The sequence below is a fragment of the Castor canadensis genome, chromosome 15 (assembly GCF_047511655.1).
Source record: "Castor canadensis chromosome 15, mCasCan1.hap1v2, whole genome shotgun sequence".
Lineage (NCBI taxonomy): Eukaryota > Metazoa > Chordata > Mammalia > Rodentia > Castoridae > Castor > Castor canadensis.
The window spans coordinates 51,159,259-51,174,467 of record NC_133400.1 but is presented as its reverse complement, the minus strand read 5'-3'; the positions used below and the strand labels follow the sequence as shown (position 1 = coordinate 51,174,467).

At 37.8% G+C, this 15,209-nt stretch overlaps 1 long non-coding RNA gene across 2 annotated transcripts in view; it reads left to right on the top strand.

Annotated features, from left to right (window-relative positions):
* LOC141417213 (uncharacterized) overlaps positions 1 to 7,430 on the top strand; it is a 62,914-nt gene extending 55,484 nt beyond the window's left edge. For both annotated transcript variants that reach the window (XR_012441803.1, XR_012441802.1), the window contains 2 exons: positions 4,797 to 4,851; positions 5,993 to 7,430. This is a non-coding gene — a long non-coding RNA (uncharacterized lncRNA). The remainder of the gene's footprint in view (positions 1 to 4,796; positions 4,852 to 5,992) is intronic.
* Positions 7,431 to 15,209: the final 7,779 nt, after the last annotated feature.

The following is a 15,209-nucleotide window of genomic DNA, read 5'->3' as shown; positions in this document are numbered from 1 at the left end:
TTGATGTCCTCAGTGCAAAAGAACTAATGCAGAAACTTTAAAGTGACAGAGGTCAATAGAAGAAGGGGATCAGGAACTAGAGAAAAGGTTAGTTCGAAAAGAATCAACTTAGATGTAGCACATATGTACATGGAAGCAATGCTAGGAATCTCCTTGTGTAGCTATCCTTATCTCAACTAGCAAAAATGCTTTGTCCTTCTTATTATTGCTTATACTCTCTCTTCAACAAAATTAGAGATATGGGTAGAACAGTTTCTGCCTAGAAGAGAGGGGGTTGGAGGTAGGGGGAAGAAATGACCCAAACATTGCATGCACATATGAATAAACAACAAAAAATAAAATTAAATTAAAAAAAGACAAGTCTTACAAAAAAAACTAAATAAATAAAAATACAAAGAACCAATTATATGGTTTGAACTAATCACAAAAATATTAGAGTAACATTATAAAAATTTCTGAATGATAACAAGAGAGCTACCCATAATCTGGTAACTGTAAAACAGACACTGTTGTTGGTTTAGCATACTTCTGAATCATTTAGTGCATTTCTTCAATTACCTGCAAGCATACTATATGTAACATATGCCTCTTATAAGTGGTTTTTGAAACTGCTATAGTTTTTACAACCATAATTATATATTTAAAGTACTCTAAGAAGTTAAGAGCACTCCAAGTCATATAGTACAAACAGCAAGGTTTCAAAAGTAAAGAAAAAAAAAACTGCAACCACCAGTGAAATCATAGGAGAAAAAGGAACTGAATGTTTTAGGATCTTTCATTTTACCTAATTAAATTGAACACTAACACAAAAAGTTGTATTAAATGGAGTAAGCTTTATCCTGGTATTTTCAAAGACTCTTTTTAAAATATTTTCTTCCCTTTCTTTTACCATTTCCTCTTCTAATCTCGTGGCACTTTAGAAAGGGAATTAAATTTCCCACAACCGTCAAGTGAGAACATAAAACCTGTATTAATGCTTTACAAAAAGTGTATTTCTGGCATTCATTCCTATTTTACCTCTTAATATATTCTTTGAAAAGTGAGTGCCAGAAATGTAATTCTCCACTAAGCTTTTCCTTGCTGGAAGTGATTAAATATAAAATTGATTACCTAATTCCTGTGCTGCAGAACCATTCTGTACATGCAATACTAGATGGAGTTCTAAGGATTCATTGGGGGAGAATAACTGCAAGGGCTTCATTTAGGAATGTCCTAAATCTTTAAGTCCATATAGCAAAACTATTTGTAATGTTAGGGTATATCATTATCTAAACACAGAGATGACTGATTTTATTCTTTTTAAAATGCATGGATTTCAAATCTCAAATGATTTCAATATCCAAAAACCTGTACACAAGTCACATAGTTACGCTTTTGCAACCCTGAAAATACAAGTCCATAATTTTCTCCATAAGTCCTTCATTTTGCACTTTGACATCCATACTCTTATAGGAGTTTAGGATTATCTTTAAGTGAAGGCATTTTATGTACCTCAATTTTTTGGCAGCACTAGGGTTTGAACTCAGGTCCTTGTGCTTAACGGACAGAGAACCTACCCCTTGAGTAATACCCCACCCCTTTTGCCTTAGTTATTTTTCTAATAGAATCTTAGATTTTTGTCTGAGTCAGAATGGACCTTGATTCTTCTATTTATGCCTGCCAAGTAGCTGTGATGACAGGTGCACCACCATGCCTAGCTTATTTCTTAAGATGGGGCCTCCCTAACATTTTGCCTGGACTGACCTCAACCTGCAATCTTTTGATCTCTGCTCCCCAAGAAACAGGGACTACAGACATGAGCCACTCTGCCCAGTCATATCACACATTTCTTTTTTTTATTTTCATTTATTCACATGTGCATACATTGCTTGGGTCATTTCTCCACCCTGCCCCTATCCCCCACCTTTTCTCCACTTCCCCCCTCAGTTCCAGATAGGTCCTGTTCTGCCCTTATCACTGATTTTGTTGAAGAAAAAACATAAGCATAATAAGGAAGACAAAGCGTTTTTTCTAGTTGAGTTAAGGATAGTTACACAGAGAGATTCCTACTATTGCTTTCGTGTACCCATGTGTTACAACCCATGTTGATTCAATTCTGATCTTTACATTGGTTCCTGATCTCCTGCTCATGATAACCTGTCATTTTAAGGTTTCTGTATTAATTCCTCTGGAGTAGGGACATAAAACGATTTCATGTTTTGGGTTTTCTACCTATTCCTGTATCTCCCATATGTGCTCTTCCCTTATCTTGTGATCCAAGACCAACCACATTGCTGCATTTGCCATAGATCTGAAGTCTGCATATGAGGGAGAACACACAATTTTTGGTCTTCTGAGCCTGGCTGACTTCACTCAGAATGATGTTCTCCAGTTTCATCCATTTACCTGTAAATGATAAGACTTCATTTTTCTTCATGGCTAAGTAAAATTCCATTGTGTACAAGTACCACATTTTCTTGATCCATTCACCAGTAGTGGAGCATCTTGCTTGTTTCCATAACTTGGCTATTCACATTTCTAAAGAGAAAAAAAAAAGCGTATTTCCTGCATTTCTCTCCACCCTAAACATCTTCCCACTCTTTACCAGCATTTGTGATAAACTGCTAATCCATGAAATAATTTCAATAGACAAAGGTAGATAAATGAAATTACATATCAAATACAGAGTTCTGATGATTCACCTTTTCCCCCTGTGAAGGAAAAAATTCATTTCTCCCATCTGTTCCTATAACTTTGTAGAAGTTAAATATTGTATTTGCAATTAGCTCACTGCTAGTGGAAGATCTCAAGGTGAGTTTCCAAAATTTATTTACTATGAGGATGACTTTGTCATTCTTGCTGTGCTCTGGCCAAAGTCCTGAGCCATCACCACCAAGTGATGGTGCTGAACTAGTCAAAATAAACACAAAAAGTACCTCATTGGATGTTAAAGTGCAGTATCATCCCTGTAAGGGAAATTGCTTGTAGGCTATTCGGGAATGGTAGAAGTCCTCTGACCTTGTGAATGGTGTTATAAACGCCCCTGCCACCCAGGTGGACTGATCAACAATTTTATGAATGACAGATGGAAGTGACAAAAGTCAGAAGCATCTCATTAAATCTGGGGATAAGAAAGGAATGGATCCTGTCTGCCAACTTATTCCAAGGAGCAGATCTTCATGAGATTCATGGTGGGCCAATCAATGATTCTATTGAAATAACATGTTTTAATGATCCATTTAACATTTATGTAGTCCTGCCACTGCTAATTATAGGCCTTTTAAAAACTTCAAAATGAGTTTTAGGATTTCATATCTATATTACTTTTCCAATATGTACATACAGATTTTGTTTTACAACTCCAAAACTGGCATGCAGGAAAAGCACAGTAAAAGCATCAAATACACATCTTTATTGCAGATAGACAAAACATCAAAAAGTATACATGGCTGCAGTGCTTTAAAAAAATTCTCTAAAACAATTAGTCTAAATATTCGCACTTATTCTAGCTCAATGTAAACTAAGTGAAAAACTACTAGATCTTTTTCATCCTTTGTCAATAATTGGAAATTTACCAAAAATTCCTATAAATCTATAATGCACCTCAAGAATACAAAGGTAAAACCCACTTCGCATGAGCATACCAAACGAGTATAGATTGATGAAAACACCCTGGTTATCAAGAACACACTCTTCACAGAAAACTTGGGCAGCATGCTTCGCCCAAAACAAAAGGAAGACAAAAAATGGTTCTAAAATGGCAGACTCTTAAACAAAGTCAAAGCATTGATCAGATTACCAGATATAGTTATGTATAGCAAGATTGGTTGCCAAATAAGGCTTGTCAGGACATTGCAAGAGGAAGTGTTTTTTATAACTGGTTTTAGTGAGGGCTGAGAGCTTTTAAGTAGCTGAATAAGTAATGTTGCAGAGAGGTTCTTAGAATTTTCATATCTCATTAAAGATAGTAGAAAGTCTTGAAGACCAAAGAGTCAAATGAAATATTTATCTTAAACTGGAGAAAAGATAATCTTTACAGTCATTGACCAATCAGACTAGCAAAAAGTCATGAAAAAATGTCATTTCACAAGGCCTAGAAACAAAGAGGCACCCAACACATGTTTACAAATTTTTCTTTAATATTAAATATTGGCCTTCAAACTTTCTTACACAGAACCCAGTTAAGTGAAGCATTTGGTGTGTTACCCTTAAAATGTACAATAAGCTGATATAAATACCTGTTATATCCCACCAGTTATTCTTTTCCATTAATGTGGAAGAATCTAAACACAGAACATAGCTACAGTCACCATATCCACCATGCACTGACTGCCAAGTCCTTTGCACACACAGCAGCACTCCCTTATCTAAGGGGGTATGTTTCCAAATGCCCAATGACTTTCTGAAAGCAAGAATAGTGCTAATCTCAATGCATACTATTTGTTCTCACATGCCCTGCAGTCCTGCCTAATAATACCAGAGTAAAGCTGCCCTTGCATATTTTATGCATTATTCTTGCACTTTGGGGCCATTAATAAGCAAAATAAGCATTATTAGGTAAAATAAGCATTGTGATACCTTGACAGTCATCTGATAACCAACATGGCTAGTAAGTGACCAATGGGCACCTAGCATGTACACTGTGCATGTGTTGAAAAAAGGAGTGATATGTGTCCTCAATTAGGGTACAACAAGACAAGAAGAGATTTCTTCATGTGGCTCAGAACAGAATACAATTTAAAACATATGGAGTATTTCTATAATTTTTTATTTAATATTTTTGGATCAGGGCTGACTACACTTGGCTTTAATTGCAGAAAGTGGAGGGTCCAAGGTGGCAGGTAGATGACAGACTCTGGATCTCTAAGCTCTGTAAGTTAGCTTTTTTTTTTACATTTTATGTATTTGTTAGTACATTATAATTGTACATGTTACTATGTTCTGACATTTATAGATGTACTTACAATATATTTTAGTTAGATTCAACCCATCCATCTCTTTCCCTCATCCCCTTTAACCCCCTTCTTAACAATGTCTACAGGTTTCATTGTTCTGTTTTCATACATGAATACAAAATACATCCACCATATTCACCCTCCTTTACCCTTTCCTTATACTGTACCTTACTCCAACTGGAATCCTCCCTTGGACAGGACCTACTTTACCTTCCTGTCCTTCATTTTAAAACAAAACGCTTTTGTTAATATATAGTTATACAGGGGATTTCATTGTGACATTTACATATAGACATGTGTTACACTCTGATTTGGTTCACATTTTTGTTAATATATAGTTATACAGAGGATTTTGTTGTGACATGTATATATACACATATTATTACACTCTGATTTGGTTCATCCTCTCCATTATTATCCCTCCTACCCGATTCCCCCTTCTTTTTAAAAAAATTTATTATGATATATTCATTATACAGGAAGGGATTCATAATGACAATTCTGATTAAGCTGATATTGCACATTAATTACATTGTCCCCATCATCTGTCCACTCAACCCCATCCTTACCCCACTTAAAGCAATTGTAAGAGGTTTCTTTGTTATATTTTATATAGATATATGAAGTTCATCAACCATATTCGCTCATCTTAGTCTGTTTCATTCTCCCTCCCCCTCCCGTCTTTAGTCCCCCCAACACACTGTATCTAATTTGCAGTCCCATTTTTCATTTTTAATAATTGAGTTGATATTCAAAGGGGTTTCTCAATGTACCCCTGCTGTGGATATACTTTACTTTGGTCCATTCAACCCCTTCCATTACTCTCCCTTACCCCTTTACCTCTCACCCCATTTTTCAATGGCTTTAAGTACACATCCTTTTAACCTCTACCTTCACAGATGTTATGTTTTATGATATTACTGATGCTCTAAATTGGCTTTATAATACATATAACAGCCCAGGAAGACCTGGTGGTATGGACTGCAGGCATCTGCTTTCATGACCCTCCGGAAAGAAGTCTCTCCCATTATTTTTTCCCTGTTGTCTTCTTTCCAAAGATCAAAAATTCAATTCAAAGATTTGCAGAATGAATTCTGAATGTGCCTGAACTGTCCCAAACCCACCAAGATTCGTCGGTGTGGAACCTCTGACAGTGACTGTGCCTGTTGGCGTCTGACCGGTGCTGCTGACTCTTGTAACCATCCAGAGGAAGTACAACCATTCCAGGTGAGCGTGTTGTATCATTTACTCTGGAGGAAACCACATAGTCCAGCGCAGCTTGGGGGCAGGTTGCACCCTCCTGAACAAAACTGTACCCTGGTGGGGGTGGGGCAAAATGGTGAGCTGATCTGGCCTATATTGGAGTGGGGCAGCCCAGCCACAGCCTGGAGAAAATAAGAAATTGAGTGAGAATTGGATAAGAAATTGAAGGAAAGTGCCAGAGCACTCACTGAACTCAGAGGAAAACTACTCCTCTCCACAAAAAGAAGAAATTTAAATTCATGTGTATTCATATTATATATACATATATATTCATGTTTTAGTTTACTTTGTTATTGTTGCCTATCTCCTTTTCCACTTTGTTGTAATTTCAATTTGCTTTTCCCTCCTTTTTTCTCCTGATTTTAAACATTTTTTGTTTTTCTCTTCTCTTTCTTCCTTCCCTCTCCTTCCTTTTCTTGTTCCCCCACTGTTGCTACCTCCTCCACAACAGCTACTTACCAAGTAGTTATCACAACAACTTTATTCATTACCCCCATCCTTCCTTTCCCCCCACAATTCCTGAAAATAGCACCAAACCCCACAATGACTGACTGTATCTTTATACACATTAGGTGTCTATTACTCCACAGCCCTCCACACCTCTTACCTCTTCTCCCCATCACCTCTTCCCTGACTCCTCTTCTGTCACCATCATTTTCAGTACCTAAACATTAATATCTATTATTGTCTCCCCACTACTCACTGTACATAGATAATATTACCCAGAGTTTTCTATACTATGTAAATAGCTGATTCAGCATTGAATCTGTGAATTTATTACTGCTAAGTTATACACCAAGGTCAGTGAACACAAAACACTATAACAACGTAAGTTAGCCCAAGCATAGAAATTAAGTCAAAGAAAAGATAACAGATGATTAAAACCCTGAACTAACTAAGTAACAATATCTGTGAGAAACTCAAAACAGAAACATGGGAAGAAAAAGAAGGCAGGGAAATGTGACTGCTCAAAAGGCTCATAGTCACACCAAACAAGCAGTATTATGAAAAACAAATTACATTAAGGGGAAGTCACATACCAGAGATAGAGGGTGAAAGAAGAATGTTAAGATGGTAAACATGGTTGATGTAATTCCTATAGAAGTATGAATATAGAATTTTTGTACCTGCTGAAATAACCATAAGAGGGGACTAAGATAGAAATGAGAAAAAAGAGGGGATGAACCAATTTGGGTTATAATACATATACACATTGAAATATCAGAATGAAAGATCCTACACCTTAAACAAACAAAAATGTCCTTTTTTTTTTTTTTTTTACAAAAACAGAGAATAGAAAGGCAAAATAGGTATTGTCTGGGTGATGGGGGTGGCAAATTCAACTATGATACGGTGTTAGAAGTTTTGTAAATGCTACAATGTATGAAAATAATAAAAATAAGTTATTAGAAAGCTTCTTAATTCAATATTAAAAATGCAGAAAGTGAAATCTCAGTCCCAGTAACTAAAGGATGATCACAACAAGGATGGGGACATCAAGTCAAAAGCCCAGAGACTCACAGCTTGGAAGCAGTGACAGTGCTGTCATGTGTTGACCAGTGAGGGTTCCCTGTGGAGGCACAGCAAAATGCACTGTGCAAAGCTGGGGTACACACGTACAGGCCAGGTGGACATCAAACCACACAGACGTGAAAACTGGGTGCCTTCCCTCTCAATACTTAGATTTCAGAAAACCTAATGAAAAGTACATAATCCAGATTGTGGACCACATTTCATGCACTTAAATTACTATCATACTTCTTTTTAAATGGTGAAAAATGAAAAAAGAAATTTCAAATAATAGGCAAATAGGTAAATATTTATATATCCATATAGTTAAATGCTAAAGAGCCTTTAAAAATTATTATGAAAATGTTTTAAATAAGTAGGAAGATTTGTACATGCACCATGATTTCAACTACTTAAAAAGAATTTGTGGGGCAGCAGGAGTAGCTCAGTGGTTAATTATGTGCTTCGCATGTACAAGAGCCTTGTTTCAAATCTCTGCATGTGTGCACATGCATACACTCAGGCACTTACAATATGTACGTACACATACATAAACATACATGTAGACAAATACTGAAAAGTAGCAGTTCTCTTAAATTTTGGATTACTTTGAGTGATGAGATTATGACCAATTCGTTATCTTCTTTAGCATCATCTACATTTTCCCCAAGTCTTTCAATTTTGTCACTCCCACCAGTGTCTCAGTGGCAGACCTTTGGACACCAGGGAGCTGAATCAGGACCTACAAGGACATTTCATCTGCTGGAGCATTCTCTGAAATACTGTGCAGCTTTGAGATAAAGCTGCACAGTGTTTTGTCATATTCTTGCTTAATTACTGATGAATCTGGAAACTGCCTCATTTATTACTTACATGCTTTCAAAGGCAGCAAAAACAGGCTCTGAAGCCTGCAGTCTGGTGTAGAAAATCAGTTTCTGGACTGTAATGGAATTACTTGTGAGATCCTAATTCAAGGGCAAAATCCAATAAAATAAATTACTGAGGATATTTGTTTAAATAAAACTTGCTCAGACATTGACTTTCATTTCTCTGCCAGCACAAATTTACCAACCAATCAGATCTCCAAAGAGGCCTGCATAGTAATGATGCTGATACAACCACAAGGGGGAAGAAACTGAAATCACTTTACTGGCAGTGGTACACAGCACCAACTGAAAGTGACAGAGAAGGTAAAGAGAAGCTATAACCTCCCCCACAAGTCCTGCCCTGGGCTGATTTAAGTACTCACGCTTCAAACACTCACTTCTGTCACAGCCAGACCTGCTGCAGAACCTGCATTTTTGCAAGGCAGTGGTGGCTGCAAACAAATGAGAAACTGGAGTACCTGGAAAGAGGGAAAGAGTGCATATCCTCTTCAAAATGATGCAGGAGACTCAAGCTACAGCCAATGTGGTGAAAAAGATGAGATGTTTTATTGCAAAGCTTTCCTGAATATCTCAGCAAATTCTAAATATTCTGATATGAATTTTTAATATTTATTGAGCCATACAAAAACTGAGTGCATTTCTTTAACCCATGGAGTCATAAAAAAATCACTTATTCCTTGAAAGACACCATAGCTTGTGACTATAAAATAAATTCCAGTCTTTCATTAGAAACTATAAACAGTGAATAATAATAATCCCTTCCATGCCAGCCCTTACAGCCATACACATGCACAAACACAAGCACACGTGGATGTATGCACACACTCAAATGCACACAGACATACACACTTTGATAATTTGAGAACATCACAAAATACACAATAGTTCCAGTAGAGAAAATGACACATGCCACAGCTTCTAAAGTGCTTATTCCAGTGCACTGTAAAATTCAATTTTTTCCTATTGCTAATTCAGGCCAGACAGACATTATCTCTATGTAACATTCTATGCCACCCTGCATGAGAGGTATAGAAATTGGTCGTACTTGCCACCACAGAGAACCTACACGAGAAGCCACAGGCCAACTGAGACAAACTGCTAAAATCGGGGTTCCCTGGGTACTCCACTGTACTGCTAGAAACTGCTAAACCACAGCTCACAAAGTTCCCAGGACTCCAAACCTACTGCAGGTCATAGTGTGAAGCCCTCAGAAGGAACACCAAGGTAGTAGCCTCAGTAGCTCAATGCAGGCAGCATGTTATCACAAGGCCTGTGCTGAGCCAGACTCTCTTCCTCAGGAAGCTGTAATTTAAACTAATGCCTCTGGGCTACAGAGGACTCCTTGTGCTGTGCTTCCTGATTTTACCATTTCACTCCAACTTTTCTTGAACGTTTTGTCAGATGTATCTCAGGGTTATAAAGTGTAAGTGTGCTTACCTTCTCTGCCCAACACTAGCAGTGAGGAAGCCTGTGACAATAGACTGGAATCCACAATGTCTTATCAATTCTTGGAAGTAAAGTGAAGACCAGTATTTCATTGGGCTTATGTTTTAGCTCAGTTATTGAGTGCTTCCCTGGCATGCATGAGGCCCTGGGTTCAATTCACAGCACTCCAAGATAAATGATAAACAGACAGACCCAATTTGATTCAAACATTCCTTCCATTAATAAAGCAGCATCTGTCCTCCCATGGCAAACATATCACAGACTCCACTCCACACAGTACAGCTACCATGAAAGCACATGCATTAGTAGTCTTTTTGGTTTCATTACAAGAGGTAGAAAAAAACCTTTTAGCTCCCAAAGCCAGAGTGATATTTCTTTCTTTCTTTCTTCCTTTCTTTCTTCTTTCTTTCTTTCTTTTCTTTTTTTTTTCTTCTTTTTTTCTTTCTTTCTTTCTTTTTTGGTGGTACTTGGGTTTTGAACTCAAGTCCTCATTTTTGTTAGGTAGGCGCTAAACCACTTGAGCCACTTCACCAGCTCTTTTTGGTGTTGGATAGTTTTGCGATAGGGTCTCTTGAACTTTTCAGTAACTCTGAACCATGATCCTCCTGATATCTGCCCTCTGAGTAGCTAGGATTTCAGACGTGAGCCACTGGTGCCCAGTTCAGAGTGGTATTTCTTAATTAATTAATGGCAGCATTAGTTATAAGACCTGCAGTTTTCAGCACCCTGTTTTTCCACAACGGATGCATTTTATCCTCTCCTAAGTTCTCTATGAACAAGTCATCTACCACCTGGAAGTTGCATGTCCATCTATAATCTTTATGGTGGCATGTAGTTGGCATAAATCCAGAAGTCAAGCCACAGTCATCAACAAAATGAGTGGCAGAACTCCACATTTGTTTCATGAAGATGGCTGCTAGACTGAGTACTGACACAAAAGGAGGCACACCAAGAAATCCTTCTTGATGGTATCAGCTCATTCTCTTAAAGTTAATACACTATTAATTACTTACAACTAATAAAATATGTAATAACACAGTTATAACTATGAGGGACACTTCCTCTCAAAAATTACGAGTTTGCATTGTGATTCCTTATATATCCCTCTAACTCAACAACATATCTTTCTGACACTGTGGGTTGAGGTTGGGGAGTTAGGGAAGTCTTTATCAGGGCTGGGCCTGAAGTGGGAGCAGAAACCACCCAACTCAGGTTGCAGCAATGGCACTTGGTGAGAGAATCCTGGGGTGATGACAGGCAGCCTGGCATCCAGTTGTGGCAGGGGCAGTGTGGGAGAACCTGTCCTGGAGGCAACAGGGAATCTCTGAAACTACCTGAGCAAACAGTATTGCTCATGCAGCAGTGCAGATGAAAGAAAGGAAGGAAGAACCAAAATAAGAAGGGAAATTAGGTAAAGAGCATTCCAGCTCTGGGGAACTGAGGAACTTGGCCCACTTTAGTAAGTGGTTTATATGTGAAATACTACCCGATGTACAAAAGTCAATTTCCACTGTTTTCCAGAATCAAATCTAAGAATTATAGAGTAATGCTCAAGTTCTAATCATAAATAGAATTTTGCAAGAAATGCTTTCTAAACTCTGTTCATGTGTAAATTGATGAGATTACTGCATTTCCCCCATCTGTGTAAGAACTGAGGGAAACCAATCTGTGCCTGCCTGTCTCTGTGTTCTGGCCTCCAACACTTGGCACAAGGAGAGGAGTGATGGTCCAGACACCTGGATCACCAATGGGCAAAGGTTGGAATTGTAGCCTCTCCCTCAAAATGAAGGCATTCACCATCATGTGGTTACTAACTGCTCTCCATTTACCTATTGATGCCTCCCAAAACAAGACACCAACAAATTTCCCAGAAGGCCCAGCTGCAATTCCACAAACAACCACGAGATGGCACAAAACACCAATATGAAGCCTTACTGCTACAGTCTATCATCCATACTTTTCAGGTGCCCAGCAAGGCAACTGACCACAACACCATCACTTTCTGGGTAACACCTCAGTTTGACACAACAGAAAACAGACTCTCAGCCCTTCAGAAACATCATCACCTAGACTGGCCAAAACATTGACATCAAAAATCTACCTGCAAGTTGCTACATCTAACCTTTGAAAGTTCACAGCCTTCTAGTTCCAATCAATTAGAAAAGGACATTTCCAAAAGGAGACATTTAGTTTCCATGCTCAGTCCTCAATGCTGTGGGGAAACTTCAGCACACGACCATCAAAGCTTACATCATATGTGCATGCCACTTCATACCCAGACCAAGGGTCATCTGAGAAAGACAATGCCATTCCCTCAGATAAGAGCAAAAACAGCCTTCCATGCCACATCTTTCACACAAGAACTCTTGATTGCCCAGATCCTGGGATCCTGGGCCTATTCTGGTTAAAAACACCTTCAAAGACAAGTAAATACAGGATAAAGGTCACATGGAGGAGGCAAAGCCACCTTTTTGCCTACCTCAAGGAGAGAGGGAAGCTGAGTAGAAGCTAGTTTCTTGTGAAAAGCTGACAGGTTGCTCCAACATCAGCCTCAACAGCAGTTTCAAAAAATCTTCTGATGATTATAGACTTACTAAAGTCACTTTTTTGGTTCATAAAACAACATATTGAACAATAAAACTGAAAACAACATAAAAAAGAAGGTTTAACTAGAGCTCTAGAGTTATAAAGGAAGATAATTTCCAGGTTTGATTTTTAAGGTACTTTGTGTCATGAACAATTGAAGTTAAGTCATTGACTGTTTGCTTCTTTCTGTTGCATTAATTAAAATTTTTTCCAACATCTTATAGTGTTTAAGATGCATGTAAATAAGTGGTTGCAGAAAGTTTTGAGAAATCTGCTTCTTTCAAGATGTAATTTTTTCTGTTAAATGCTTGGGAGTTGGCTCATCTCTCCTTTTTAAATAATATTTGCTGCTGTTGGATCCTTAGGCATGGCCAGTTTGATTCAACAGCTGATTTTTAGTTTCTTCTTCAGTAATGCAGCAATATTACCCATCCATGAAAGGTCTTTCTTGTTTACTTTGTTACTAATCATTTAATTCTCATTCAGACTAATTCGTTCCACATTTTTTAATACTATCTCTTTGAGGCTCAATGGCAGCTTCTGCTATGACCTGATGGATGAAAAAATCAAAGCAGACTCGACTTTTAGATTTTCCTTCTTTGTTGTTCTTTTCTATCTGATTCTTTGAACTCTGACTTTTTGTGCTTGATTCTTGCTTCTGTAACTCTGGCTCTTCTGCTAAAAGGACAACAAAGTCCCTGTTAGTACAGTGGCATCAGGGAAGATGGGGATGTGTGAGTCAATAGGCTTGTAATATTTTTGTTTCCAGTGGAAAAACTGTAAATATTAAATAGAATGAGAAAATGGTTTCTGATAGTAAATGTTTCTATGTAAATAAACACAGAGTTTCAGACTACTAAAAAATAAAAAAGAATTGGGAGTACTATGGCTTGCTTACCTCGCAGGTCATTCCTATAATGGATTATGAGTGGCTCAACCATGTTGAACCTCTTGGAGGAAGATGCCACATAAACCTAGTACATTATTATCATTGTCTTTTTCTGCAGTTTTGCGTGGGAAAGTTGTCAGATCTTTGGGCTTATGAAATAGGAGCACAAACTACTTCTGGGATTATCATCTTCAAAAATTTAGGATATGTGTATGTTTTACTGCCCTGACCAGATGCTGTCATTGTGAAAACATTACACATAAAATGGAAAGAATGATTGATGTTATATGCTTGCACATACACACAGACACACACACAGACACACACGCACACATATACTTTTTGTAGAATAATGAGGGCCACAAGTTCTTATACATTGCCATTGAGGAGTAGAGTCTATGTCCTTGACCCTTGCATCCAGCCAGGCCTAGTGAGGATCTGGTAAATGTAAGAGAAGAACAAAGATGCTGTGCTGGCTTCCAGGTCTAGGCTTTGAGAGGGTGACAACTTCCTCATTCTGAGTCTCTGGAACTCTGAGAGACTGAGCCTTGGTATCTAGATAAAATACAGATCCTGACACAGAAGGTCCAGGATGGGCCCTGAGATCCTGCATTTCTAACAAGTTTCCAACAGATGCCAATTCTGCTGGTCTCTAGCCCACACCTAAGTAACCAGGGTCTGTGACAGCTAGCCAAGTTTCATTAACCCTCGTCAACTCGAAGTTCATCCCAGAGGTACACTTCTTTCCTAAACTTACAGGCCATCCAAATAAAACCATATCAGAAAAAAACCTGCTCTTCTTCTGTAGACATGACAACCTCTTTCTAGTAGAATTCCAATATCCTACAGGGCATGAGCCATATCAGAATGGTAAGTACAGTGATTCACATTGTAGTGCAGGCTGTACAAAGGGGCCTGCCTAACACTGTGTAACTCTAGCACAGCCCTGCCTGCTGAGCGAGCTCAGAACCCAAACACACTTCCAAGATACCATTACCTATTTAGCAAAATGAATAGGTCATGTCTTGGGTAAAGTTTGCAGGTGAATGGCATCTGTCAGCCCCTGAAAACACCTAAGCAAACAGTATTCTGTGCTACTGTGTTGATGATTTAGCTTCCCTAGATATTAAGGTATACTTAAGAAAAAGATACTTAAGAATAAAGATGGCTTATGGGTGGATGAACTATGGAGGCTTATACATTAAAGAATTACAGAAGTCCTAACAAAAATGCCAGCTTTCATGTTTTGTTTTATAACTCAGATGATCTCTTTGAGCTTCAGAAAAAATAGTAGAACTGCTACTAAAGTCTTTTAATGTCTTGTGCATTTTACAAAGAAGTAATATTGACACTCTAATTATATTCATTTCCAGTTTCAAAAGCTTTTTTAAATGGAAAATTTATAATAAAGGCCTTTTAAAGCATTACAAATATAGAAAAAAATTTACATAATTGTCTTTGATCTAGCATTGTAATGGTTGAAAATGTTTTAGAAAGTAACAAGGATTAATGGAAAACCCTGGAAAAGGCTGTGTGTATAGCTCAGCACTGTTAAAAAAAAAAAAAACACCCACTGGTAAGACAGATGGGCAAAAACAAGTCACCTTAATCTAATCTACAAAATACAAAAGCAGTACTTTTAACTATTGAGTGGTTTATACATTCTTGGACTTTTAATCAATTTTATTTCCAACA